This window comes from Lissotriton helveticus, chromosome 12 (assembly GCF_964261635.1).
Source record: "Lissotriton helveticus chromosome 12, aLisHel1.1, whole genome shotgun sequence".
Classification (NCBI taxonomy): domain Eukaryota; kingdom Metazoa; phylum Chordata; class Amphibia; order Caudata; family Salamandridae; genus Lissotriton; species Lissotriton helveticus.
The window spans coordinates 490,688,962-490,698,956 of NC_136073.1; positions in this window are offsets into that span (position 1 = coordinate 490,688,962).

Genomic DNA, 9,995 nt, shown 5'->3' on the forward strand with positions numbered 1-9,995 from the left:
CTGCTGTATTTATTGTACATTCATTCCCAAGGGGTCAGCCCGGGCAAGCAGCCCCCGCGGTATTCCCTGCAGCGCGATGTAAACCGCTATACCAATGCACCTGGGCAATGAACTAGACTTGGCCCCAACCCAGTACACAATTTATGAAAATACGCTTGTCCCCACAATACAGTGCTCAGCCAAGGTTAAACAACTGCTATACCAATGCATTTGTAATTGAACCAACACACTATGCTTCACACTTACTTAAACTGGTGCCTGAAGAACTGACCATTGATTGCGTGTGCTTGCCCCACCTGCAGCGCTCCGCCCAGAATACCACCACTACTAAATGCACTCAGTATTTACTCCAAAATCAGTTCACAGTGTCACAGTCCCTTGTGCTCAGGTAAACGTCACACTTAAAAAATCCCACATTAATGTCAGATGGCTATTTTTATACAAGCGTTGCAAACACAGCCCCCAAAGGGGGGAGCGCGGGTCTGGTCTGAGCTTTAAACTGCGTTAATGAGCTTTCCCCAATCTCACCGCCTGCATCAAAAACAAAGAGAGAAATCGAAGCCTGAAGTCCACCGCTACACTCTTTTCAGCCACAGTACAATCCCTGAAAGCTGCGTCAGGCTGTCCCGATCTCGCCCGCCTGCCGAGAAAAACACAAGGGGAAACACGCCGGTGTCCCACGACGCCGCTCACTTTCTTCAGCCCCAGCATGTACCCTGAAGGCTGCGTCGGGTTGTCCCAATCTCGCCCGCCTGCAGAGAGACGACAAAAGTGGGAAAACACAGCCGGTGTCCTACAACGCCATTACGCTCTCATTCAGCCGCCTTCACAGTCGCCAAGGAAATGAAACAGCAGCGCTTTCCTCCTTTCGAAAATAACCTGCAAGAAAAAAGACAGAAAAACGATTACAGCCTCTGATCGAGGCTGGTGCAGCAGTCTGGGAAGCTTCGTGCCAGGAGACAGACTCCCGCGCTCCTCAGCCTTTTAACTACTACCCTGCCAGGCCGGTTCTAACCGGCCTTGCCTTTGCCCATCGCGTGACCCGGAAATGATTCCATCACTTCCAGGTCACGCTCAGGACCAGGGACCAACGAGAGTCGAGGCGCACCTGTCGCGTCATCACTGCGCAACAAGCTTGCCTCTGTGGTCGCAAGGGGGGGCCAATGCGCCCGCCATACTTTTGGCGTGGCCGATGCCGGCCCTACCTTTCTCGGTGTCACTGTGATGCAATGCCACCTCCCAGTAAGGCAGATGGTGATTGGCTGGGGTGCGAGACACCGAAGGCACTCATAGTGCTTTCAGGGTCGATCTCTGATGTGACATCAGAAGCCCCGCACATAAATAGGGCTCAAAGGCCACTACCAGGTCTCTATTTCCTGCTCGCCTCCTCAGACTACGGACGCTGCCTCGCGGACCCCTTAAAGCGCTGTCTCACATGAATTTGTTTTGCCGCCTAATCGGCTTGGTCTGCTCACCATTCTGCATTTGAACACAGTGCACCCATCTCCTGCTGGAGGCCGCATGGGCTAGAGTGCGTGTTCTCTCGCTCAACCCGGGTAGTTAGGTACCCAGTAGCGGCTCCAATGGGGGCCAGTGTAGCTGTAAGTGAGGAGGCCGCAAAGGGGGCGATTTTGGTTGGCACTTTGTCCGTAGTGTTTTGTTGCAGCATATTACAGCCTATTGAGGCTTCTTATTTAATTTTACATGTTTTTACTGGTGCATGGTGAGCACAGATTGGTGGTCCAATTGAGGTTGTGGTGGTATTTGTTACTTTAGCTTCAGGCATTTTAGTTCTCTGTTGATTGATATATGGGGGCAGCCTAACAGGTCAGGAGAGGTGAGTGAGGACTTCTTAGTTTTAATTTACTGGTGCAAATTAGCGGGGAGCACTCTGTGTTATTTAACTTGGGCAATTTAGCTGGTTTTGGTCTGTTTCAGTTCTCTATTTTGTGGCGGGTTTGAGAACCTATTGCCATTGTTGAGGATGCCTTGCGGTGCAAGGAAACGGTCCAAGCGCATGTGATGGGGTGGATTTGGAGGCCCTAGCATGTAGGATGGATTCCATGGATGAGGGACTGGCTTTGTTAGGGTCGCAGGCCCAGGCAAGGCTGGATAGAGTGCCTGCTGCAACAGCAAAAAGGCTTAAGAAATCAAGAGTGGCGCCTAGGGGCATTTCCTCCAGTTCAGAAGAGGGACAAGGAATAGGGAATGCGGAAGGGAGAGGTGGGGGCACCTGGGGGGCCCACAAATTCTGTCTTGAGCTACTACTGGTCTGGTGGTGACTCAGGGCTCTGGCCCCATGTGACTGTGCCTGATGTGCAGACCCCGGCAGCAGGTAGTGCTGGTCAGGTAGTGTCCCATGGGAATGTCTCAGCGTTAGTGGTACCTCTGGCTGGTGGGAGTATTGTGCAGCACTGTAACAGTTCTATGGCAATTGGAGTGGCACCCATGGTGGGACCTGGCCAACCTAATTTAGTGGCTAACTTAGCCTGTGTTTTGCCTTGGGTTTCCAAGAATGTGGTATTTTTTCTTGTTATTGTTTACTGTGCAAATAAATGCAGCTAGGGGTTTACGACCCCTGACCCAAAAGTGAAGAACTAGATGTAGAGTCTGCCTAAGGGGGGGACGGATGGGACTGGGAGGTCTCTGGTGGCGGCTCAGGGGGAAAGATGAGTGGAGGTCTTGGAGATACCAGACTATATCACATTGTGCTGAAGTGTGCAAAACACATTAAATGCATGGAGACTTCTGAGTTAACTTACGCATAGGAGTTTGCTCTGGATGGGTATGCCTTCAGTACAAAAGCTGTGCTAAACACCTCACACTCACCTCTGCACCAGAAGCAGGCAAATCATAGTCAATGTGGCTTTATTCCACATGCAATGCAGGGCAGCACATCATATTCAGATGCTGTGCTTATTTCTGTGAAAAATTATGAATTCTAGGCTGTTGTTTCATCTGCCTATCCTAATTATATTATCACCACAATACGAACGATCATTACTGGTGAACAACTAACAAAATGAATGGGATTCACCCTTGCCAGGCTCAGCCAGGCTGATTTCCTAGACTGCACTTAGTCTGGGTACTCCATTACCATGTTGTATGTATCGCTTGAAATGCTATAATTAGGTATTCAGGGCTGATTGTCCCAGCAGATTCTTATCCATTTTCCACCATTTTCTATTTCTGTATTTGGAGATCCATCATGGCAAGTTTGGTGATCAAGAGTCCATATGTTTCCTTTCCTAGGAGGTTTCCCTTTGCATTTTGATACCTGCTAGTGTGTTGTGGCATAGGGCAGTGGGTCACTCTGGCTCCTGAAACGCCTTACATTGTATGTGACTGTAAATTGCTAATAACTGTGTTGCAAAATAGGATCTGTCCAAGCTTTTTCTGGTAATTAATACTTTTAGGGCCATGACAATTGTTTGTACAATTGGGCAGGCTTCTGTGTAGATTTCTGGGGTCGGTCTTGACTTGGGCATTCTCACCTTGCAAATATTTTCCAATTTGTGCCCAGCAATGCTCTTGGCCTTACTGTGATTTTCTTGTGTTATGTTCACTTTTGGTGTTCCTTTGTAGAACACTAAAGGGGAAATGATAGTGGTTCAGAGTAGACACTCTCCACTCTCAATGGTCCCCACATCCTAAACTGCAAGAAAACATTCTGAAATCTCAGAGATCCATGAAGTCACACTTTTAGTGAGTTGTCTTAATGTTTATCATTTACAAAGAGTGTGATGCCAAGATTTAGCACTGACCAGCACCTTTCCTTTACATGAGCAGTAATAGTTTCCCCCTTGTTTCGGTATCTCTCTCCACCAAGCACTTTCAAATATATATATAAGCAGGATAAGCACTTAAAACACACCCAAATTAAAACATTTGTAGAGAGATATCCATTTCATTTCAATAATCTTTATTCAGACATACAATATCCATAAAAGCGCAGACAATTCTCACAATATTAATCACTTAAACAATTACATAAAAACATCATCCGGGTTTAAAACATACATCAAAGCTTTGGCTATATAAAAACAATTCAATAAATCAGCATAACATTTTCACAGATGTATCAAGTTATATGTATAGCAGCATCATATGATGAAGTGCCAAAGTGCAAGAATCAGGTGGTTTTTAGGGGAATAGCAGCAGGGATGTATCAAGTTATATATATATATATATATATATATATATATAGCAGAATCATATGATAAAGGGACAAAATGCAAAGTCCAGATGGTTTTAGGGGGGATAACAGCAGTGGGGAATAAGCTATCAACATAATAACATCCAATCTGATCCGCTTATCAGGGATTCATAAAAGCACGTGAGCGAATGGCCATTTTCAAAACAGTACAGACACAAAATGTTATGTTTTCCCCATTGAGCTGGAGGATAGTCCTATAGGCAGCCTTAAAATCCAGTATACCATTTTTCCTAAAAAACGGAATCAAGAGATGCTTACTGTACTTTTGATAAAAATTGAAAAAAGAACAGAAAATGCAGCATGGATTGCTTACCTAGGTTGCCACAAGGGCAGAGCAATTCCTCAATATTAGGTTGGTAGCCTAGCGGAAAACACAACAAATATTTTAATGTGCCAGATCTAAGGCGGAAGAGCAGACTTTGTTTCCAGCGAGTAATATCCCTTAAAAGGTAACTAGCTGGTGAATAGGTGGAAGGGCCCCCGTCACCTGCCATTGATATATAACGTGTGACGGAAGCTTTAGAAAGCTCTTGTGCATATCTTATATCCCCATAATAATTATATATAGCTTCTCTAATAGTCTTTTTGTTGATTCCATCTAACTGGTCTCGATTATGAAAAATAAATCCAAGATTTACTCTAGTTAGACTTGCCTTTACTTCTGCGAGCCATGGTATATCTCCACCCTTGTCGCATTGTAAACAGTCGACTATAATTTCTCTGGTTAACGAGGCTGCAGGATTTTGCAAAACCTTCAACCAAAACAGGGCAGGGCGGGACCTAATATAATCCTCTAGGTAAGATAGTTGTAACTCTTTATGACAGACACAGGATGAAGAAGAGATAGGTATTTATTCGACCTGGACATTTTTAGAATTTATAAAGCCCCAGATTTCAGCCCCGTATGTTTTAGTAGGTATACACTATGTACGATAGATTTTGAAAAGGGATAACACTACCTCACTTCTTTTTGGTTGGGGGGGTTTAAAATTGAATTAACTGCCTTTAAAAATTTGCCCCGCCCATATACCAAGTGGGGTGCCCAAGAACCATTGTCTAAAAATGGTAAACCCAGATATGGAAAAGTGCGTGTGCGTAGCAAGGTTTCAGAACCAGAAGTAATAGCATTAATAACACATTTTAGGACCACAACACATTAAATAAGATTTCTTAAAATTCGTCCACAGATTCAGGCCATTCATAATATCGACAAAACCCCTAACTAACATGCGCAGAGCGTTGGGTGTTCGACCCATTAAAATTGCATTGTCCGCATATAAAAGGGCGGGCAGTTTATTTCCCTTAATCATAGGGACATCTGTGGTCAGGTCAGACAGGACGTTATCTAACTCATTAATCTATAAAATAAACAAAAGTGGGGCTAAGACGCACCCTTGCCTTACGCCTCTTACGACCACCATGTCCCCTGAAACTGCCCCATCCACGCTTATTCTCACCCGTGCCTTTAGATCCCTGTGTAAATAGGCTAAAAAGTGCACCATGTCCTCATTCAACCCATAGTCACTCTAAAAGGCATTTCCAAAGCCAAGATCTATTAACAAAAACAAACGCCGAGGTAAGGTCCATGAATGCTAGGTAAAGGGGGCCGTGTCGAGTTATGGTGTATTTACCTATGATCAAATTGAGGTTGAGACACTGTTCCACCGTTCCAAGATTACTTCTGAAACCTAGCTAGCATCTATTTAAAATATTTCCGTTCTCGGCCCAAGTTCTGATTTTGTGAAATAGTACCCTCCCCAATATCTTAAGGGTATTATCAATTAAGGAAATTGGTCTGTAGCAGCTCGAGTTGGATCCGTCTCCCTTTTTAAAAACTGGACAATAACAGATGTAGACCATGTGTTGGGGATTTTAGTTGTTGTCAGGGTATTAAAAACGTTATGTAAAAGAGGGGCCCAGAACTCGGGCCTAAATTTTATAAGAGCAATAGGGAGCCCATCTGGGCCAGGGGCCTTGTTACCAGACCTTGGTTGATAGCGTCCTCAAACTCCAATATTGATATTTGAATTCGGCTCACAATGAAATCATCAATGGTATCTTCACACTGGGGCATAGCAGCGTATATATTGGAGAAATGGGTTACCCAAGCTTCCCTTGTTATGTTACAACCCAAGGGAGTGAGTATATTGCCCAGTGATCTCAGTGACTTGGCCGCTGTCCAAAAACCATTTGAATTGTTAAATCTTGCAGCACAGGCCAAGTTGTTCCATTGTTCTTTTAAAATCTCACCTTTCCTCTCCTTAGTTACTCTTTTATAAGCATGCCTCACTGATCAAATGAGGTTAGAATCCCTAGGGAAAGCCGAGAGAGCAACTCTAAGCTCTCTATTTGCCCGAGAGCATGTGCAATTAAACCACCTAGGGTTGGAATTACATGCAAGTACAGGTCTTGAGATTAGTTATTTTATGTCTGCACATAAATTAACAAAGGCAGGGATTAGGGTGAAAGACAAGTCTCACAGAGTGATCAGGGAGTTTTTAACATTTTTTGGCACACACTATTGTTATCGATACCTTTCCATTTGACCCTTAAATTGTCTGTAGATGGTTCTAGGTTTCCAGCCCCTATCTCCTTTCTAAGATCAGGTTTTGGGACAACCTTAAATAAAACTGAAACTGGATTGTGATCCCCAAAAGTGGATGGTTTAACCTCTGCTTTGACTAGGTAGTCTTCTAGTGTGGCCGTTATAAAAACGTAATCTATTGTAGAGGCGCAGCCATGACCTCTATAAATTGGTATTGGGCTATCCCCGTTGTTTATGGCTGCGATATCCATTACGTTACAGAGACTACTATTTCATAAATGGTCCAATAACTCAGACCCCCTTTTGCATGTATTGACCTTAAGGCGATAGGGGGGAGTTTAAATATTTCCCTTACAATCTTTGCATTGAAGTCACCACCCAGACAGATCCCTGCAAGTTTTTGGTTTCCTATAAAATTAGGTATATCCAAAATAAAGTTAAAAAGATTAACAAAATTCATATTAGGCGTAGTTAAAAAATCATTATGATAAAAATTAATAAAACAAAACGAGACCCCCGTGTATAAATCAAGGCTTCAAAGTTAGCATTTTTGGTGGGAATTGTTTTTATACTGCCACCTGATGCAATGCTTACCCAGATGGATAAACCAACAGAGAGTCTGCCTTGTTTAGGGGGGGTGAAGTACTATTAAGGCATTCATACCCTTCAAGATATAACTCTGATGTAGCCCAAGTCTCTTGAAACATAAGGATATCACATTTTGTTTACCATCTTGACCCATGCATCACTACTTAATTTCGAAGCTAAGGCTGCAACATTCCAGTTTAGTACATAAAACAATGGGTCATGAGGCTCAGGACCATCGTTTTCTGGAACAACATCAGGCTCAAACGCAGAGCCGTCATTTTCTGAGATAGCCAACATTTATGTTAAAGGGGCAATTTCAGTGGATTTTGATATCATTGGCGGTCAATCTAAGGTATCAAGATCAGAGACGGCAACAAGCCTGTTTACAGAGAGATATGAAGGAGTAAGTGAGAATTGCTGCTGGGGGTTTGGTCTATAAAAGAAGCCAAGAGGTAATGCCCAAATATTTGTAGGTAGGGAGCAACTAAACTCCTTTGCCGTCAGTATTGTTCTAACAATGTTTTGGTCGTCCGAAATTAATAGCGATGCAGTCTCCCCCAATAGTCTTTTCTGACGGTCCAACCCAGCCAACCCTACATACCATTCTGATGTCATTTATGTTAAACCTCCTGTACCCTTTATGTTTGACCAGCCAGTCAATACTTTTATTCCGTAATTTGTCCCAAGACTCAGACTTATTCTTCTATTATGGTGGCACCCCTGCAAGAATCAGGATATATGGACAGGCTGCTGAAGGTAAGCTTAAAACGTCTTTATTTGACTCAGCGTACCCACCAACGTCATTACTAACAATGTTGGCAGAAGCTGTAGGGACAGCTTGATCGACAATTCGGCTGAGTGAAGGAGGTGTGGTATTTGAAATTGAGGGATACAATCTTTAACTTTACAACAGGTAGCACAAGAGACAGGAGTTTGAGTGGAAATTATAATCCCCTGTTGCTCTTTGGGGTCTTTAGGGATTCCATCACACAGTGTTTGTTTTTTTATAAGTGCTAGCCTGTACAGATGCCTGTTTAGATACCTTACTGGGCGAGTTTAATTTGTTGGTTAAGGATTCTAAACGGTCTAGACGCTTCCATAGACTGGCAAAATTCTTGTCTACGAGCGCCTTAACGCCTTAACTCGATCAAACATTGTATCTATAATAATATCAATGGCAGTATCCCCAAGTGTAAGATTACAAAAAGGTGTTGGTGTAGATTCAGTCTGGGTATACACAGAGTGATTTAGTGTCTCTGAGGATGTTAAGTCGACCGGGACACTAACAGACACTGGGTCAGCTAGAGCTGTTAGGCCCTGAATCCACGTAGTTAGCGAGGTGCATTCAGGGCCGGACTGGGAACTACAACCAGCCCTGGCAAAGTGCTCGGCACGGCCCCCCCTCCCAACTCGAGGGGTTGGAGGTGCCGCTAGGCTCTTTGTCGGGGTCGGTTTTCGGACGTTTTTGGTACAGGGCCGATTTTGTAGCTATGCTGCAAAAACAGCCCTGTAACAAAAACGGCCCCCAGGGGCCCAAAACCGGCCCCACCTGTGCGGCGCACCAGGGGATTGCCCGGTGCCCGCTATGGCCAGTCCGGCCCTGGGTGCATTGAGAATTCAAACGTGGAGGTTTCTTTCTTTTGGAGCAAACCAGCTTAGCTGTTTTCCTTTTCCTTTTTGCCACGGAGACTTCTGGGATTGGGGATACATTCACGATAACAGATACATGAATGTCCTTGGAGCAACCCATAGAAATAGGGTCCTCCAGTGTCCCGATATGTCCAATGTCCACAGTTCCCTCGGAGCACAATACGCTTTCCTGGGCTGGTGAGTGTAAGTTGTGATCAACTAGTGTGGGCAGTGTTGGTTGAGAGTCGCTGATATCAATGTTCTCGGTTTGTAGAAAAAGATGGGGTTTTATTAGGCCCAAGCACAGGCACCTCTCAGTTAGCTCAATTTCAGGGCTAACAATGCAGACTGCTCTCTCCAGCATACTATCTATGGACGTGGTGTTACGCGGTACTGAGGTAATGTTGCGTTTGCCCATGATGCTTGCTGCCCCAGACATCGAGCTAATATAATACCCCACTCACCACTGCAGGGCACGGCTGATTAGAAGTGTCAGAGGGGTGGCCCGGCCTCTGACGGTCCCGGACGGACCCAGACGGGCCCACCCTTGGCTCGGGCGTCGCCCGGATGTGCCCGCGCTGCAGGAGTCCTGGCCCCCTTTTTAGCGCCTCCTGACCCTCAAGCGGCGGTGCACGGCATGCGTTCCGCAAGGGCTGGTGGGAATTGAAGTTTCCCAGATGGTGCAGGGAATGGCGGCGACGAGAGTCCCAGAAACGGCGTCCCAGGGAAGAATACAGCACTCTGGCCCGTAAGAAAGAACGGGAGAGATATTCACAAAGAGAGTCAGAAATTCAAAGCTAAGTTTCACATTAAGCCTGACTTTTTCAAAATGAATTCCAGGTTTCTGACTGCTGCAGGATGCCGCGGGAGACATTTCACTGCCTACGCCATGCAACAACTGCAATAAAAAAAACTATTTTTATATTTGGGATCAAGAGACAAGTGACAGTCCAGCTAAATCCAGAATTATTTTTAAAATAGGAGTACACTGGTTCAAAGTGATTTGGAGGCATTGAG